The sequence below is a fragment of the Lissotriton vulgaris genome, chromosome 2_1, assembly GCF_964263255.1.
Source record: "Lissotriton vulgaris chromosome 2_1, aLisVul1.2, whole genome shotgun sequence".
Taxonomy (NCBI): Eukaryota; Metazoa; Chordata; class Amphibia; order Caudata; family Salamandridae; genus Lissotriton; species Lissotriton vulgaris.
Window position 1 is genome coordinate 331,140,077 of NC_141687.1, and position 20,481 is coordinate 331,160,557.

The following is a 20,481-nucleotide window of genomic DNA, read 5'->3' on the forward strand; positions in this document are numbered from 1 at the left end:
CAATACTTCATTATAAGGCACATGTCGTTTTTTTCAGTTCCTAGTTCCTAGATGGAAGCAAATAAAAATATAAAGAAATATGGTGTTTCCAATAATAATTTTAACTGAAAAAAAATCATAATTCATATTCTTTTAATAACATAACAGGCAGGAAGGTGGGCCCACAATAGACGTAAAAAAACCTTTTTAGTTTTATTGCAACTCAAACAGGATTATTATGAGAGGCTTTGCATAACAGTCACATAATACATGGCCTAAACGCTTTATGGTGAGCAATGAAGGGATAATGACTTATTAAAAAAAAAAAAATCCCAGTAAAGTACTGGCCCCAGCCTTGGCACTGAAGTGCTCTTCTTTTTAGGCAAATGTGTAGCTGTTATTGGGTAAAAAAGCTGTCACACAAAGTGCAGGAGTTTAGTGACTGAAATGGGCCGACTCATCCTGTACGTTATGGTGTATTTGTGTTTGTAACATTTCTAAAGCGCATTAGACCAGAAGGCATCAAAGCGATATGAACGGAATAGCACAGAGTGGCAGCGAAACCCTCTATAACAGAACCCCTAATTGACGCCTCATCAGTGGGTGCAAGTTGTGAATGATAGCTGTACAGACCAATGCATGAGGAGGGTTGACCCAAAGCCCCGCCATAAATGATGCTTTTATTTATGATTTTCTTTCATTACGTGAGGCTGGTGAACTAGCTTAAGCTGTCTCTGGGCCGGACATATAAAGGAATCAAACGCCTAAAGAAGACATAGCAACAAGACCACGCACAGGTATCCAGGTAATCATTTGTACAGCACAAACATTTACATCACCTTCTGTGACCCAGAGAGGCTACTGGTAATGCAGAATAGAGATACATTTGGTGGCGTTGAAGGTAATGGGCGCGAATTGTCCATAAAATAATTTGTCTAGCCAAGGATCAATGGAAAATAAAGAATTCATTTAAACAGATTACAGCTTTAAGAAGAGGATTCTAGAGCCCAGACAACGTAGTAACAGCTGGTGCTCAGGAGATCCATCCCACCATGAAGGCAAAAGCACCACAGCTGAGACTTTGTTCCTGCAAAGCCTAGGCCGCATGAACCTGTAAGGGGAGGATCATGGAAAACTATGGAGGGGGAGGTTGGCTCCTCTCCTCCCAAGTCAAATCCCCCCCCCCCCCCACCCCGGGTTGAAGTTTCAATTAGAGCACGTGATAAACTAAATGGTAACATATTATTTAAATCTGTTTACCTTGAAATCAAACATGGCACTTGCCTGTTCGGAACTATGATTATTATGCGGGGTATTCTTTTTTTATTTATGTATTTGTTTCTTGATTATTAAAGTTTTTCTAAAGCGCTAAGTATAACTCTACAGATGTGATGTTCGAGGGTTAAAAGGAACAGTTGAAAGATTTCCACATCCTAACAACGTCTCATGCAATTGAATCACGCCTTGGAGGGGAAAGCGGGTTGGTCACTCGATCACTTAGGTGTGACCCATAAGTGGGCAAGTTGTTGTTGAATTGCTGGCAACCGCAGGTGCACACAACCTAATATGGACAACTGTGGTAGAACTTATGTCGCTCTAGTGAAGCATAGCACAACAAAGTGTTCCTGGATACGGCTTTGCAGGCCTCGGGTCTAGGGTTGCTACTTTTAAAACTGTTCACAAAAGGAGAGGAGCGGCAAACTGTTCTTGGACTCCCACCACATACCGCTGTGACCAACCCAATTAGGCAAATGGCGCCGGTGGCATCGTTCACGTTAATGGAGAAGACCTTTATATCATCTCCCTCATGATTACTTACCAGACCACAGACTACTCAGCTCAAGCAATGAAGCAACCATTAATCTCTATGTCCTCGGTATTATACAGGAAAGGGATGGGCTATCGAAAATAGTGCGACTAAGTGCCTATCCGTCACAAACTATTGCTTTACAAAACAATTAAAATACACAAATAATGAGCATCTCCGTTTAAGGCCTGGTGCCCAGGTTTTTCATTTCAGTAGGAAACTGAGGCATATCCCTTGTCGTTATGCAGATATTAAGCAATGGTTCTATTCTACGATTATGAATTCTGCCATTAAATGTTAGGGAGAGACATATTTCAAAATGGTGGAAAAAAGTTCACCATACAGTTACTTACAACATCACACAGCTAAACTACTACTCCGGTTTGTGGGTCCTTTAAAGACGGATCTAGTTTCATTGTAAACCCCAAAGCCAGTCGTGAATTCCTTAAATCAGACTTGGGGTGTTTTCCACCTCAACTGTGTTGTTGAGAATGTATTCTGAATTAGATAGAAATCCATAAAAATGTATCTGTCATGGAAAAAACCTGGATACATCAATATACAAAATGCTAACCTGTCTATTTTTTCAGGCAAGGGCTCAATGTATGTGGTACTTTCAAATGGTCGTTAACATGCGACTTTTCAATATTCTAAACATAAATAGGAGTAGATTTCACGTGTTTGGTAAAATCCACTTTATTCCTATTTATTGTAACAGTTATTAAATATTGTGAATTTTAACTGCCCAATGATGTTTTATAAAGATGTATAGGTGCAAGAATTGTATAATGTTATAGTAAACTGGGCAACAAAGACTGGAAATAGCTGGATTAGTGGGCTTCCCAGCAGGGCACCGCCCACCCAGAGTTTTTTGGCCCAGTCATACACATTCTCCTCCAAATCCCAAAATTGTAAAAAGGATGCTTTGTGTGCAAAGAACGGCATTCCAAGATCAACAGAGACATCACAGTTAGTACACCCTGTACCTTTGCCATGACCCTAGGAAGAGGAGACGGAATCTTGCTGAGAGTTACTATTCAGGGGCTTGCAGACAGTGTTTATTTGCACATTCTTCTTCTGTTGACTCATGGAGATGGTCTCTGGGGGATCATGAGAGTTGATATCAATAGGAATTTCTGGTTCTCTGCTAGTCATTGGAAAGGTCATTTTCTGCACTTTTTAACTGGTTTTTACTATAGCCCTTCATACCACGCTTATGACACTTCTAAGCACTGTAGGTAACAGATGATACTATTAAAGATGGAAGGTTGAGGTGGCCTTGCCAGATTCCAATCCATTGCCATGCCAGGATGGTAACTTTTGACCCCCTGAACACCGCTTGCTCCAGTTGCAAGCGTTCAACTCACTGAGGCATCCTGCCTGGTGCCAACAACCAGAGCATATTTACCAGTGGGTAATATATGGTGTCAACTAATTTTATGTCGCTCATCTCATCACCCACAAACCAAATTAACAACAAAGTGATGGAGGGAATGCTTAATTTTGGCCACCGGTGATCTCTCGTGCCGTCCGCGATCCAGTCCGTTGTGTATTCATCCTCTACATTACTCTAGACAGAGAAAACCTTATGCACATCAGTCTCAGTCCTACTCCTGCAGGAATATTTTCACCTTAAGCGACAGGCCAGGTCACTGCTGAATGGGAACACATGCAATCTAAGGCTCGATTTAGACTCATTGGCCCTTATTAGTTAGGAGTCACAATGAGCATGGAACATTAGCGCACAGTTTGAGCCAGTAATTTCTGGTAGGGTCTGATGATTTTTACTCATCAGACTTTGTAACAGAACAAGATCAAGAAAAACACAAAAGGGAGTAAGAACTAGGAGGAGAGAGACGGAAAAACAGTGAAAACGGTAGGAAGCAGGGACAAAAAAAAGTGCAGAAATGAGTTTGAAGTGTAGGGAGCATCTAGTGATGGACTAAAAATGCACGAGGGGGATTGAAGATTGCGCAGCCCTGTATTCAGCACAACCATAACGTTCTATAGCGCTGGTGGCAGCTTCTGAGCGAAACTTTGAGCCCCATACTTCTTTTTTTACAAATTAAACGACGAGGGACATACATAGCACTGTGTGCCTGGGCTAAATGACATGGTGTCCAAGGCTATATTTCCAAGAGTAAGATGCTTGAAAAGCAACGAGACAAACTGGTCTGGGGTCGTTTGTGCTCCCACCTGAAGAGGCCCCGGTCTGGCACCTCAAGCTGGACTGTACTGAGAGGACAGGACTAAGGCCTGCATCTGGTGGTCTTGGACTCGAGTGCATTGTAGGCAAAAACGAAGGCCTGGAAGAAAACTCTGAGAATAATTCATAGTTCTGTTCTATCACTGTGTTTGTTATGATCCAAATTAAGCAAACTTTTTGCCTGGACCACGTTTTGCTGCAGTCGAGGGAAGCACTGAATTTCCATTTCTGTTATTCGTCTCCTTGTTTAGGAGTGGAAGCAGAATACTGAAGCACCAAGTGAACCGACCACAGGAGAACTTAGCAAAATACTCAAAACGGTAGAAGAGTAAATTAAAATCAAACCCTTTCAGTCTACCTCCTTCTATCAGAAAACAATTGAAAAGTGGCATATACGGAGCCAACAGCTTTGGTTATTGAACAGAGAAGCAGAGTGTGTGTTGCTCTAGAGGTGCCTCCGTGTGGGCTCCTTCACATATCACATCCTGGGTCACTGGAGGCATTAGCCATACTGACAGGATATGCTGGTTCAACTAAATAGTTCATTAAAGTGGACTGAACCAGCTGGATAAATATTAACATTGCCATTTTGCAGATAAACTTTCGCCTAAAGGGAGGTTGGACTGTAAATGGAGTTCACTTCAGATCTACCAATGATCTCAATAGTGAGTAAGTCCCCCACGAGAATCTCATTTGCTCAGCGCAACATGGACTAGAAATGCAAGGCGGCTGGACAATGGCACAACAATGCTCATTAATCACACCTTCTGCACCAATGTCCCTGGCACTGCCATGACTGGTAACTGTTGACCAGGCTGAGGAGAAGGAGCTGCTAAGGAAGAAGCTGGAGAGGGGAGATTGAGGAGCAAGAGACATGAAGTTAGGGAAAGAGAAAATAGAAAGATTCTAGAAGACTATACAAGTAACAGCAAGAGAAGATGACACATGAAAAGAGAGGAATAAAATGACAGAAAATAGGAGGAGAAGGATAAGCGAGTGAGTATGTTACAGAGCAGTGTTTCTCAAAGTGTGGGGTCACTACCCGATTTTTGGAGTGCTGCAAATGTTTTGATCTATATGCAAGTAGTATTTCAAATGATTAGCTGTGTTTGTGCACCAGTGCAAAGGTGCTGAACAAAGTACCTAAGTCCAGCTTAAAAAGAATCCCTTTCAAGTATTCCCAAGCTAGATTCAGGGTGAACCTTCCAGTATTTGTTGCTGCCGTTTCTTTTACTTCACAAAGTCATTTCAACAGAGAATATGCTCACTATACATGATCATACACAACCATACCACTTGGGTATGACATTCATACATAAATTGAGAACTATGGAAGTAGCCTAATGGTCTGAGATGCCAACTTTGGATCAGAGGAACCAGGTTTGAGACCCAGAGTTGGCTCAACATGCTTTAATTCTGTGCAAATCACTAAATCTACAGTGCTTATAATTAAATGAATATCACCTTTTGTAATATAATCTGGTGCTCATGTCTGCCCTTGGGATGTGTTCCCGCTATATAAAACTTAAATATATGATCATATGACTATTAGATATATATAAAAAGCTACTGGCAATCACCAGTAGGTAGTTATAGTTAGGACCTAGTATCCATAGGAAAGGCGCTTTTTGACTTGCTTATAACTTTGCCACTGTTTGGCAATTCCTTATGGAATTTCCCAAAAACATGGCTCCACTTGGCCTAGTTGTGCATGGAAAGTTTCAGGGTGATCCGTCAAGTGGGGGCTAAGAAAAGGTGTGGGGGGTGGTTAAGAAAATGTGCATTTCCCATGTTAATTGCCATGGAGATTTTAGACACGACTACACACTGAACCACTGAACAAAGTTACACTAAATGTGGCAGAAACCTTGGTCAAGAAAGAGTGTTTTTTTAAGTAAATCCGTTTAGTATTTGTGGAGTTATTTAAGAAAACAAATATAGATATCTAGGGACGCGTACCTCCATGGATCCAAGAGATCTCGTGATGAGATCTGACTGGCTTCCAACCCTTCAAGCAGGAAGGGTTGGCAGTCATTCTGTGACTTGAACTTAGCAGAATCCCAAACAAAAAAGTTGTGAGGGGGCAAGGTAGGCATACCTTGACATACCTAGGCCAGGTGCTGGGGTCTCCCACACCTGTTTGCATTTGAGCCCCGGTGCACCAGGTCCCTGGGCATATTTATTGATATATTAAGGGGTGGGGCACATGCAAATGTGGCCGATATGGGCCCTAGTGACTGCTACCTCCCCAGGGCCAAATTAATGTTTTAATATGAGATGGGGGCTTCACGTGTGAGTGGTTCTGTGGATGATGTCATCAGTGATGTCACTGACAAAGTCATGAGTTATGCAATATGTAAGATTGTAAGCAGTGCATTGTGGGGCGGAAGTTCTAGTTAGCTGTAGTAACTATAGCTGCTGAATTGCTATGGTTTTGTTCATGCACAATATGAGCCTAACTAGAACATCCCTGTAACCTTTTATTTTTCCAGGGAGAAAGAACACACACACACACACACACACACACACACACAAAAACTGGACCTCATTTTAACACAAAAATGGATATGGGGCGTTACCTCAAACTCTGCTGGAGAAGTGGTTTATCAAATTTGCTAAAATCAACTGGTCTAAACACCAAGAGTTTTCAGAAGCCTTGTGATTTTAGTGTACGTATGCCACAGGCTAGCACCCACTCTGGAAAAGTGATCTAGCTCCAATGTCGTTCACCATCTGCCACTTTTATTGAAATATCAATTACTTGCCCATAGTCCCAATATCAAAGTGAGTGGTCAAGGTCATAACGTTTACAGATGCATTAAAAAATGCTCTTGCCTACGGTCCATTAAAGCTAGATGGGTGGCGAATACTCGTCGTTCTAAAATTTGGGTTGTGGATTTAATAAGTTTGGGAAACACTATTATAGATAGAAGGAAAAGTAAGACAGAGTAGAGTAATACTATGGACTAAAGACTCTAGTTATTTAGTCTAAAAGTCCCTATAAACTTCCAGAGCGTGTTTGTTGTCCAAATGAGAGCAGCATGAGGTGGCATTGATAACAGCTGGCGCTGCTGGGAAGTGTGAGATGGAGAGTAGGCACTGGAATGACCTGCCACATCATAAGTGAAAATGTGAAACGCTGGCACTGGTGGTGAAGATTTTACTGATTTGCAGTGAGAGAAGTTGGCACTGGTGTGAGTAGCTGGCCATGATGAGTGGTGTGAAGAACCTTTACTGGTAGGCTCTGTTAGCATCTAGCAGTGGAGTCCAGAGTGACAGAAATGGGCAATGTGAGGAGTAAGCACGGGCAGGTGGCGGTAGTAGCTCACTTTGGTGGGCAGTGTGTGAAGCTGGGAATGGTAGGCACGGGGAGGAGAGGGAACTGATGGGCAATACGAGGAGTTTGCGATGCAGACAGGACGAGGAGCTCACATTGGGGACAGTGTTAGATTGTCTCAGCTGTTGGCAGTGTGACAGCAGGCAAGGGTGGATAGTCTGAGGAGCTGGACAATATCCGTGGCATACTGCAGTGGCAGCCGGCGGGCAGTATGATGGGCTGGCATGAGGGTGTACGGGGTCCGAGAGCAGCTGGGTCTGCTGGGAAATCTAAGGTATAACGGGTCAGGAATATGAAAAGCTACTATTGGTGGACAGAAAGAAAGCTAGCACTGATGTACAGTGTGGGTAATGGCACAAGTTGGTAGTGTGAGAAGAAGGCACTGGTGACATGCTTGAAGTGTGGGCAACATAGGGCAGTGTGAGGAGTGGGCATTGTTCGGCAGTAGAGAGCTGGAAATGATGGCGAATGTAAAGCTCTAACAAGTGGTCACTGTAAAGATTGGCACTACTGGACGGTGGGTATAGCTGGGACTTATTGGTAGTGTTTGAAGGCAGCACCGCTTAGCAATGTGAGAATATGCTAATTTTGAGTAGGGTGGGATGTTGGCACCGATGGGCAGTGTGAAGGAGCCGCAATTACTGGTTACCGAAGAGAGGCACAGGTGGGCAGTGCGAGGAGTTAAATGAATTTGAAGGATTGCAGGCCCACAACTTTTAAACCTACATCTATCACAAGCACCAGCATCACTTCTCATGCTTACACAAATGATGCAGGTGTGAAAACATTTAAAATCAAAAAGACTCAAAGAGGTTATACTGATTGAAACTATGAGAGCAGGTCATTCCTCTCCTGGCCCTACACAGACATGCTGGACGAGATAAAGAAAACAAAAGACTTCCCCAGTCTTCTGCACGGGGAACTTAATATTAGTGTTGTGCAAATTGTGACATTATGAATTTCTAAACATATTTTGCATTTACCGGTTTGTATTGCTGTGGAAAATGAAACTGTTCCTGTTCCTGAAGAATTATTCATGCTCCATTAATGCCACAGCAACGTTTTTTTCTATTTTGCTAACCATCAATTTACAATACCCGATGAGTGCGTCCTGCTTATACCAGTACACACTGGCGCTTGATGGCTGCAGGTGTCTCCAAGATAAACTAAGGATATTTGAAAGAGTTCATCACACTCTTCTCTATGCCCTGACCCATCTTGTAATGCCAAGACAACAGCTTCAGCCTAGTGGCTTTAAAGCACCCCTGCTTAAACACGAATTATTACAGAATTAATTGTCTCGTACACGTTGACTGATGGGCACCCAGGCAGCTTTCTTTATGTTAGGCCTCGGGTGAGGGTGTGCAGGGAAGGGGAATATAGATAACGAGATGGGAGTCAGTTCATGGACGGATGCCTAGAGCGGACAGGGTTCATGGAAAAGTGACCGGGACACAGCTGGGGTGGGCACGACTGGACAGCACACCTTAGAAAAGCATAGAATGCAGAGAGCACAGGATGAGGAAAGCACAAGAGCCCGTGAAAGAAAAAATATGTTTAGAAGTTATAAAATGCACCCTTTAAAGCAGGATGGTAGAGTGCAGAAAAGGATAGCAAGGGAAGGGCGGCAACGAGATCAAGGTGGCTGGGAGCGATGGGGAGAAGCCCACAATGGGAGAGAGCACCGGCGGCGGCTGACAGCATCAGGGGAAGGAGCGTAGGGGCTGGCATGAGCGCAGAATGGCAGAGAAACAATGTGTGTGAGACTGGAGCACAGGTTAGGACAGGGCACAAGAGTGCAGCATCGGACAGTGCAGAACAAGAAAACGTAACTCATGAGAGCAGAGGAAGGATGCCCCACCATGATGAGGATGGAGGTGCCAGGCCTCCAGCCCACGCAGTTAATGTGATTATTTCAAAAAGTGATTTGACTAATGTGTTTCAAACATTTTGAGACATTTTACTTTGCTCTAAGTGCTCCAGTATGCACCCACTGTAAACCAAACTCCTAAAGAAATATTTGTTTTGTATACATGAATATTTTGTCAGATACGCAAAAACATATTTATGTGTGTGGGTTTGTGTCTGTGGGTGTGTTCACACATACATATTTATTGTAAGAGCAGAAACGTTTCTGAATATATCTACATATGTTTTTGTCCAAAGGTATACAATGAATGCCCCCATATGGCTTGCTTTATGGTAACACCCTCCTATGATGCCCATTAGGACTCTCATCCCAGTGCAGCATCGTCTGTGGGGACTGAAACTCTCAACTCAATGTTGCTACCCTATGAGATACAGGAAGTCAATCTCTATAGAGCGTAACACACTGAAGTGTGTAACCAATTAAGTTTCTCAACTCCCAGGGGACGTGTTTATATGTATTCAATTCACCCTAGGAAGATACATTAGAGTTTCCTTTGTTTCCTCCCCTGGGACAAAAGCAGCGCGTAACACTGACCCCCAAAGAGAGCTGCAAATTCAAGTATCCATCTAGGTATCTTTCATGAAAGATAATCTGTTTTAATCTTCCAACTCTGAGACATATGCATGTGCCTAAACCAAAGGTATCAATGTGCTGATGGCAACTAGTAATCCCGCAACTACAGGTTGGAATATGGTAACTGTTTACATAACAAGCATTTGCAATGCAACAGGTCTTGCATTTATTAAAGTTAAAGCTGTTGGCGTTGAAAATAACAATGTTTTTTACTTTTGTTTTTTATTTGCAGTGGAGTTATTATATTTGCATAGCACTATTGTGAATGGGGATCAAGTTCGCGCTATATAAAACTTTATAAATAAATTTATAAAAGCACAAGTAAAAACACATATTTTCAAAGCCAACCGCTCTAACTTTAAAAAATGCAAGACCTATTGCATTTTCAATGCAATTGGTCTCGCATTTGTTGGAGTTGGAGTTATTGGCATTATAAATGCCAATATTTTTTACCTAGCCATGTTGCAGGGTGCAGTACTCTATGTGGCAAAAGAGGTCCAATGGGACCTCTTTTGGCCACATATTGTACTGCCCCCTGCAGAAGATATGGTAAATCCACCCTACCATAAGGCATTGCATGCAACACAGTACCATTCAAATAGCTATGTCCATATATACAATTAGTAGCTTTGAAATGTGACAAAAGAATTATTATATTAATTCCGAATTCGATTGTACTCTTTGTGGAGTTGATGAAGGGACATTTATATAAGGTTTCATATAAATATGAGATGTGCTAGTGAGTAAATTAAACACTGCCAGCCTTGCTCAGGACCAGGTGTGTCCTGCCTGAAGCTGTTAAAGAAAATAGTGCTCTGAGGCTGTAATTAAAACTTAGGGAGGAACAACACATGTAACAGGGGGTGTCCTCATAGAAGGTTACAAGAAGACACAAGGCGATCCTAAGGAGAGACTACTAAGTCTATTGACCAATGAAAAGCCACCAATTACAAAGGACAGGGACAGGAGCCAATTAAAAAGATAGGTGGAAAGTGGGCCAAGCTTTATGGCCATATCCTGAAAACAGCAGGTCTCAAAGAGACAACGCAAGCGCTGTCTAAGCGAGTCCTAAAAAGGCCAAATCATTTCATGACTTTTGAAGTGCTATTTAGAAAACACCTGGAAAGGGATTGCATTTGATTCAAAACATCTTATAAATGAATTAGGGTGTATATAGGACACTAACGCCCACTATTACATCACCCTATCTCTACATCGTCCAGGTGAATTTTGTATGCTCTTTAGCACTACATTAATCCCTCTTCTTTGACCTTTGTACTTAACATAATAATTCCCATACATTTTATTTTCATTATTTTTCGAGATTGTAATATTAATGGTAACCCCTTTCTCTTTTTCATCTTTTAATTGTTTTTGTGAAAAACCTAATGCTCACCTCTAAATATATTTAATTTTGATAAATTGTAATCTACTAACATTTAAATGCATATCATTTACAATTTGGGTTATTCAATCGCTTAGTCCTAATCTGTGTACAAAGTAATAATAAATAAGAATGGATTCATCATTCTTTTAATGTACTTAATTATTTGATTTAAAAATATAAGATCTATGTATGGTTATTTTAATTCAATAACTGCACCTTTTAAAAGGTATTAAGTGATAATAACTTATAATAATAGTATTTAATTATATTACCATATTCCTCAACATCTATATTGCTTCAAATTTTATTTAGTTTACATAAATCTAGCCTTTACCTTTATATGTATTTTATTTACATATTCTTAAGCTTATTTATTACGATTTCTTAACCTTCAAATATATTTTAGATTTCCATTTCTGAATTGAATATATGAATTTGAAATTAAATATATTTTAGACCCCTCTTCAACTACCAGTGGAATGTGTTACGATATGTTCAGTATATTTATTTAATTTAAACATTTAGATTGTTATAATTTCTTTTAATATATCTCAGAATTTTGTTAATTTATATTTTAATTCATTAATTTTCCTTAATTGTCCTTACCCTCAAAATTAGGGAATTCGATTTAAATGATATATGATATCATTTTGGTAGACCTGTACAAAGAGAACAGAAACAATGGAAGAGCATATCACCGCTTTCCGCAAACTTGCAACCACCTGCAACTTTGTTGATCACACTGATGAAACGATAAGAGACCAAGTTATGTTATGGTGCATTAATGACAGTTAGGGGTGAATATTTTGGCTCATAGACAATCGGGCTTTTTCATAAATTTGTGGGGGAAAAAAGGCTGTCATAAAAGGGTTGCAAAGGTATTACATCTACTGACAAAATCAATGAGAGTACTGCAAGTTTGAGGCTATTGTGTTACTGATGAAGGATGACATCAGTGCTTCAAATGGGCCTGTACGGAGTACCAGCACTTATTTATTTTAAGACGAAGTGTACCGGCACTGCTCAAGAAAAATGCTATACTTTTAATTGGAGAGTACTGGCACTTCTCAGAAGTAAGCAGGTACTCTTGTACAGAGTACCTGCACTTATATGTTTCCATCTCAAGCACTGGATGACATCAACACAGTGGCGAAGCTAGACTTTTGGCTGCGTTCACCACCTTCGGAGGCCTGCATTTAGGAGCGTGGGGGGGTGTGCTGGCGGATTCCTGTGATGGAAGCAGGTAAAAGGGGGGGGGGGGGGGGTGGCTGGTGAGTCCTTCGCATCTGCCGCCCCACGATGGCCTCATGCTACTAGCAGGTTGTTGGGAGGAGGACGCCACCCCCGAAACTCATGTGGCCCGGGAGGGCCCGCCCTCCTCCCCCTTGCTACGCCACTGCATCAACAGTAAATATTAAAAGGACTTTGCCCATCCTATTGATGAGGTTACTCTAACTCGGGCCACAGAGAGTAGGATGATGGATTCTGGAGCCAGCTTCACATTGTGATGCAAACATTTAAAAATATTGTCACTATTGAAATCAAATGAAAAGTCATAGAACAGAAAGTTTATGTTAGTGTATGTTAGATTTTCCTTATTGAATCGTGTGAAAGCCGCGGGGATCCGAGGTACAGCAATGAAATGGATTGCTTCCTTTTTGTAAGCCCAGGTACAAGCAGTACTACTTAAGCCTTACACAGCAGAGGTATTATCAGTTAATTGTCGGTGTCTCAAGGATCTTCCTTTTTACCCAATTAGTTTAACATCTATATCAGACCACCAATATGAGAGTCAGCTGTCAACGGCTGCAGGGTATACAACTATGCAGATGACTCATAGCTGCTACTCCACTTGGACGTCTCTTTGGCTGCTGAGTCTGAATTCCGAAATATCCTGCGTTTCACCTGGATTTGGATGAGCAATAACCAAATGAAACTGAATGCCGACAAGACGGACATGGTAGTTCTTCACAATAAAGTCGACCTCTGACACATCCTCTATTGGCACCTGGAAATGGGTGCCCACCTGTTCCAAAAAACACATCCAAGAGCCAGTGGTTCATCATCAAAAGCTGCGATTCAGTGAAATCTCAGATGGTTGCTGTTGCTTTCAAGTGCATAGTTATGTTAAAAATGATTAAAAAAATATAGCCAATGGAGGCTCCCAATACGATAATTTTTGCAGCCATTACATCCACACTTGATTACTACACTGCAGTACCTTTAGCTTTTCCTAATAACACCATTCACTGACTTCAAATTGTGCAAAACAAGGTAACGTGTTTGATTTATAAACTCCCACATAATATCCAAGTGACACTTATTTTGAAGCAACTACATAAGCTGCCTATAGGCACATAATTCATTTTAAGATCTGGCACTTCAGCTTTAAAGCCTTACATGGTTACATCACTGGTCATTGAAAAAGCATTCAACACACTGACTTGGCCCTAACATTTTGCGGTGTTAGTACAAGTAGGGGCAAAAAATGAGCGTATGCTCTGGATAAAGCGGTTATAAACCCAGCCACTAGCGAGTGTCCTGAATGGCAAAACATTTTCTGAATGGTGGTCGATATCTCAGGGAACAGACAGGGATGCCTACTATCAGCTATTTTGTTTGTGGTAGCCCCTGAACCTCTGGCATCCCTATTAGGAACTAAGGGCACTGACTGGAGCATCCCTATTCATGGCATGACAAATGCAGCTGTGTGGTATGCCAATGACACTTTGTTGTTTTTCAGAGTCCATGAACTACGCTTTACAGCACTTATTACGCTTTGGTGGAATTTGGTGAGATCTCTGGCCTCAAGGTAAATTGGGACAAGTCTTGTCAGTTCCCACTCCGTCTACCCAATACCATGCACAAGCCCCAATATGTCAAGAACTCCTTACGCTGGGAGCCTGACACTTTTAAATATTTGGTGGTTCAGATATTTCACACAGATGACCATTTGAAATTAGTTAACATAGATAAAATCCGATAATCGCTGCCTTTTTGGATGGGACTGCCATTGGCCCTATTGGGAAGAGTAGCAATCATTAAGATGATTGTGTTACCAAGACTGCTTTATTATTTTATGGCTCACCCTCTGACCCTTCCACAATCCTTCTCCCGAGATCTACAGTCTGTCCTATCAGGCCTGATCTGGCCTCCGCAGAAACAATGCCTCTCCATTAAGAAGGTGATGTGCCGATTTGTGCTGGGGGGATGGGAGTCCTCAACCGACAGATATTACCTGTCTGCACAGTTGGTGTGGATGGTAAGATGGTTGGTAGTAGACTAAGACCCTGAATGATTGGATCTGGTAAACATCACAGGGGAGACTGTCTTGTTACGCGCACTGCTTGCTACAGACCACAGTGCCTGTCGTAACCCACCTTCCTTATGCATATTTTTTGTCACAGCCTGGGAAAAATGTGGGAAGACCAAGGAAAAGATCCCCAGAAGCAGGCGTTCACATCTGGAGAAGGAAAAGGATCCTTGTGTATGTCAATAAATTCCCATAAAACCCAACACCTGTTATTCCATATTTAGCTACACCCCACCTCGGGCAATTTTGAAAAATAATTTTGCCATTATTTTATCAAATGGGGCCCATAATATCTACCCCAATGGTTTTCCATGCCATCTCTGGACTAGGCATAGATGTAGTTTTAATAACAAGTGTGGTTCATCTGCATTAATGCACAAGTCACATTGTCTAACAATTTCCTCCTATTCTACATTAATTCCCAGCCACCAATAACTCTCCTTATTTCTCTTCTTGCTCTTAACAATATCCAAGTGCCCAACATGATACATTTTCACAATCGTATCCCTCAAAGCTCTAGGCAGAATAAATCATACTCTTCTCATGACATTCTCATTCATCACATACAATTCATTGTGCACCTCCCAGAAATTCCTATCACTTTCCTGCAAATATTTATTTTCTGGTCAACCTCCCATTACAAATTCCTTAATTGTTTTCTAGAACTGAATCTTTTATACTTGCACTGCTCCATTTATCTCCACTTCTCCCCACCAGTCAATGCTACACTTGCTTCTTCCCAATTTTCTATAGGAACTTTCTCTAGTGGTAAAGGTAACCTACTCAAACAATCTGCCACTTTATTCCTGATACATGGAAAATAATGCAAATTGTACCGATAAACAGGGCCACTGGAATGAGATTGTGCTGCTGCTGTGATTTTCGCATAGTTATAGATTTACCGCATATGCCACAGAATCCTCTGCTGCATAATCTGCAGATTTTAACAAAAAATTATTTTATGTTTCTAGCTTAAATGGTTCAAACGTTAATACAAATGCAGCAACACATGTTCCAGTGTGCTGGAAGGCCCTTTTTAAAACTTGAATGTTCAACTTTCTGTTGCATATTACTATATTTGGGTGTTAAAGAGCTACTAATGAGGTGCAACCAATGTCAGACAGTGTTACCAAGTTTAAAAATGATGAAATATTGAAGTAGTATTATTACAAAATGCGCAGCATTATGCTGCATAATTTGCTTTTCTTGCTGAATAATATAGTCAACTCTGCTGCATATTTAGGCCCTCCCCTGCTGCATAATTCCAGTGGCCCTACCTATAATCTAGTAATCTCAAGGAAATTCTCGCAATTCTGGAAGTGGCATTAAATATATTACACCTTCAATAGTGGCTTGCGTTGACACCTCACTTCAACATCAAAACCCCACACAAAATTTCAATACCAACATTTTGTTGATCTTAGGAAGTGTAAACTATTCCACTACTATGTTACTATTTAGATCCCTCAGATCAACGTACAAGCTAATTCGCTCACTAGCTTGTCTAGCAACAACTAATGGTGCAATCCACTCAACAGGATCCACTGGCTCAATGATCCCTCCTTTTAGTCATTTTTCAATTTCCTCATTGACCTAATCTCTTACATAATCCAAGGTATATCTCTGGTTTTATGTGCCTTTGAAACTGCATTTTCCTTCAAAATGATTTTATGGGAATACCCAATTAAAGTTCCAATTTTTCTTGAAAAATCTTTCAGAAAAACATATTTAAATACTAAGGGGCACATGCATCATTGTAGGAAAAGGAATCGCAATTTAGGAATTGCAAAATCCTATGCATCAAGAAATCCCAATTTTTTTTAGGATTTCTTAATTTTCGGAATTCGCGATTCCTTAATTGCGAATCGCAATTAAGGAATGGCATTACATTGATTCCTATGGGCCTAGAGGCCCATAGGAATCAATGCCGTTTTGCATTTCTATTTTTTGGAATTCGCAATTTGTTGATGCATTGCAAGGGTGCAGAGGGGAGTCCAAAGGACCCCCCCCCCCCTGCACCCCTGAAATGTATTTTAAAGTGCATGTTTCACACACACATGTCCTAAGGACATGTGTGTCTGTAACATGACACTTTCCAAAATGCATTTTTGTGCTTTTTTAAAGAATTTCGCAAATTAACACGAGGGTCAACCTCGTGTTAATTTGCACTTCCTCTTTCAAAATTTGCATTTTTAAAACAATTGATGCATTGCATTTAAGGAATCGCACAAATGCGATTCCTTAAATGTATTTGCATTTTTAGGAAATGCAAAAAAAAGCGAATTTTGAAAAATTGTTTCATGCATCCCAAAAACGTATTTAGGAAGCGCAAACGGCCGAATTTACCGATTCGCACCGCTTGCACTTCCTAAATAGGTTGATGCATGTGCCCCTAAGTCATTATGCTCACAACTCCCCATGATCAACATCTATTCTTGGCTGCTCATATCAAGGATAATTTCCAGTGCCCTTTGTTCAATCCACCCTAAAACGGATGGATCTTCTTCCGCCACAAAGTTAACCCATGGTTTTCCTTTCTTTGAATTCAAAACTTACTTTCCTATACTTTACCATGGGAATAGGTTCTCCTGTTAAACTTTTCGGAGTGCATCAGAGGCTATCAAATAATGACCAAGTACTCCTACAAATTTTTCTTTCCACATATTTTTAACAACTATAGCATAAGGGAAGCCAGAATCACTCTCAATAAGTATCTCTACAACCCCCCCCCAAATCTTAGATTGCATTCAGGTTTATTTCTAGATTGCTTAGTAAGAATGTTCACACATCATACATTATTTCTGTAACACAATCATTTTTCATAGTGTTACTCTCTTCTCCAGACATGTCTAAATGCGATACCGATGGGGATTCACCCTTAACAACTGCAACATATTTACTATGTTTTTCCCTTTTACAGACCTTATCAAAAATACCCCTACTACAACTTTCAATACATGTTGAATTATGTGCAAGAGATTTTTTACTATAAACTACATTGTCCTTGTTGCCGCACCTATAACACTGTTTCTCCTGGAAATTGGATATACTCTTTTTGTTTTCTGCCTGACTGTTTTCTTTTCCCTTCTCTGATTCACTCTACTAACAAGATCTTTTTGGTCATCATTTGAATTAGCTTTAGCGCATTTTTTTTTAGAGATCTCTGCTTTTTTTATGAGAGAAATCCCAGCATTAAGTGAAAACTTTCCATATACACACAATCTTTCCAGAATCTAATTACTTACATGCATTATTGGTCTCCTATTAGTTCATCTTGCAAAACACCAAAACTGCATATCAAGGCAAGTTTCTTCAGAGCTGAAATATACTCCTCAATAGACTCTGACTTGTTTTGTTTCCTCCTGAAAAAACTTTGTCTAGCAATTGCTATGCAAACTGCCATTGAATAATAATTATCCTAATCCTTTATAGCATATAAGAAAACATCTGTCTCTGCAGAAGTGCAAGATTTTATCTCTATAGCATTATATACTTTGAGCCCCTGAAACCCAACAAATACAAAAATAATCTCCTTTATTTGTGACAATTTTTCATATTCAATTCTGTCTATATAATTAAAAAAATCTTCTTTCCATTAATGACATTTTAAAGGTGGATCACCAGGAGACGCTAAGAATGCTTGTGGTAGAGTTAGAGAAAAGGTTTGTGAAGCACACATGTCTACAAGAGCAGAGGAGAATTACACCCCTGGAATAACTATAAAAGTCAGAGTCAATAAGCTTCCAAATGTAGATGTCGAAAATAAAGCTCAAAAGATAATAAATTTGAAATACCAGTCAAATGTAGAACGCCTTCCGCTGCACAGAGAGAAGTTAGCGCAGGGTTGTTTCACTGACAGCTCAGCAATCTTTGTGATTCTGTTCATTTTCAAATGCCGCTATAGCATAACACATTAATCCTTGCAAAGCAAAATGAAGATGGCCAATCAAAAATGGCCACTATGATGTGCGTGATGATGTACCCTCACGATCCTTGAGGAAGCGCTGCCGTGCAAGTGGATGTACGCAGCGATGATCTAAGATGGCTACAATGTTGTGTGTGATTACCCACTCACAATTCAGTACAGATAGAACGAAGTAGCATGTGTGCCTTCTGATTGTGTTCAGTCCGGTGGAACGAGCAAAAGCCCTGCTGCACCAACTACTCCTTGTCGTGTGCTACTCCCATGTTGGCCCAAACTCACCAATTTGGCAAACTCCACTAAATAGGCACTCCAAACAGCAATTTGAGACAGGCAGGAAATCTGCAACCACAATCCAATTCAATATGATGATGGAACAAGATATCCACTTCCACCACCGAGTACATGGATTTCTGGCAAAGCGTGAGTAGTTAAAGGAGTGAGGGGTTCTTACATCTTGTGAAGACAGCTCACAGACAAAATTGTAGTACAAATGCTCCATAAAAACACAGCCAAGTTGAAATCCCTTTTATTTAGTTCAATAGTGGAAATAGGCCCAAACAAGTCTACCTTTCCCGACATTCAGGAATCAACTGACCCCAAATGCATTCTACATTCCATTCTACCCAAGCACAATCTATATCACGTCACGGGATGGTAATTCGATGGTAAAAGCATCAGTAGTGTTGGCCGTGTTCATTTGTTTACTCTTGTTTTTTTGTGGACGGGAAAAGATGTGCAGCAAACTTGGTAATGTAGTTAGCTTTCTAGAACTTTCCAATTCTGTCTCACAGGAGTTCTAAGAATGTTTACAGATGATGGTACTAGAGCATTCCAGAAGACTACAATTAATGCTAGCTTGATGTGATGTTAGATGGATGGAGTCCTTTCTCCTGGAAAACAAACGTACTTGCATTGCACATTCTGTGGTTTTTTTTGTAGAGTAATACCTGCTCTGCAGAGGTATATTTTGATGCATCATTTGCACTCCATGTTAGCAGGTTTTGTACCGGTGGGGGCTGTTTTTTAGGTCTTGCGTCGAGCGTTGCAGTGCACAGCACTGCTCGCGCAGCGAGAGACCTCTTTTAGGGGGTTTCAAAACTGACCTTGGAATCGCACACGCTCTTGCATGTGCTTTTAGTTTTGGCCCACACTATTGGCCTTTGCGTGCATCTTTTTAACAAAGCCATCAAGCAACTCGCCAAAGGAGGGCACATTGCTCCACCCATGGCCTATTGGTGTCGGTTAAGCGTACCGCCATGTGGTTTCATGTATCGTGCCAAGACACGGGTGCGATAATTGAAACCACGTCTCGATGTGGAGTGCGCACCACTCGCTGGCTTGTTCTTTTTTGGATCCATTTTACAGGGAAGCAACTAAATGAAAGAAAGAAAAAGAGGTTGTGAACTGTTTCTTAAAGTCACGGTTTTCAGCAATTTATTTTGGCAGGAACGTGAGTGTTACAGCTAGTGCAGACGTGGTGTTAGGAGCGGCTGCAGCAGAGTGTTATTTAGATCTCATTAGAAATTATTTCAGTCACAGCATTACCCGTGTTCTATGGTACTTTACATTCTCGAATCTTCTATTAAGTGCAACCTTCCTGGCTTTGCAAAGTGCTAATGAGCCACATTTGCTGAAGGTCACCCACATGATCAAATATCTATCTCAACTTACAAATCAGCATTTTAATGTTCATTCCTGTGATCCTATCCCTTGTCCCTGCATTTCTCCCCTTTACCTCCAGCCTGTAGCTGTGTTCCTTTCCTTAGTATCCGCACCTGTGCTTCACTCACTTCCTTGCACTAGTGTTTTTAGCCCGTAGTTCTTTCGCATCCTGCGGTGTCTCACACACTCCTGTATCATCCTGTAGCCTTCCGTATGCTGAAGCCCTGTCCCTTACTTTGGGTTCCCATATGTGATTACCCCTGCCCCCACAGTACCCCGCTCATTTGTTCATGCTTCAGGTTGTCTCGCTCTCTCCTCGCCCTGTGGTCCCAATACCCCGATAACTCCTTGTCTATCCCAGT

At 41.1% G+C, this 20,481-nt stretch overlaps 1 protein-coding gene across 2 annotated transcripts in view; it reads right to left on the reverse strand.

Annotated features, from left to right (window-relative positions):
* Nucleotides 1-20,481, reverse strand: part of SPECC1 (sperm antigen with calponin homology and coiled-coil domains 1) — a 1,296,450-nt gene that overhangs the window by 678,170 nt on the left and 597,799 nt on the right. The window lies entirely within an intron of this gene.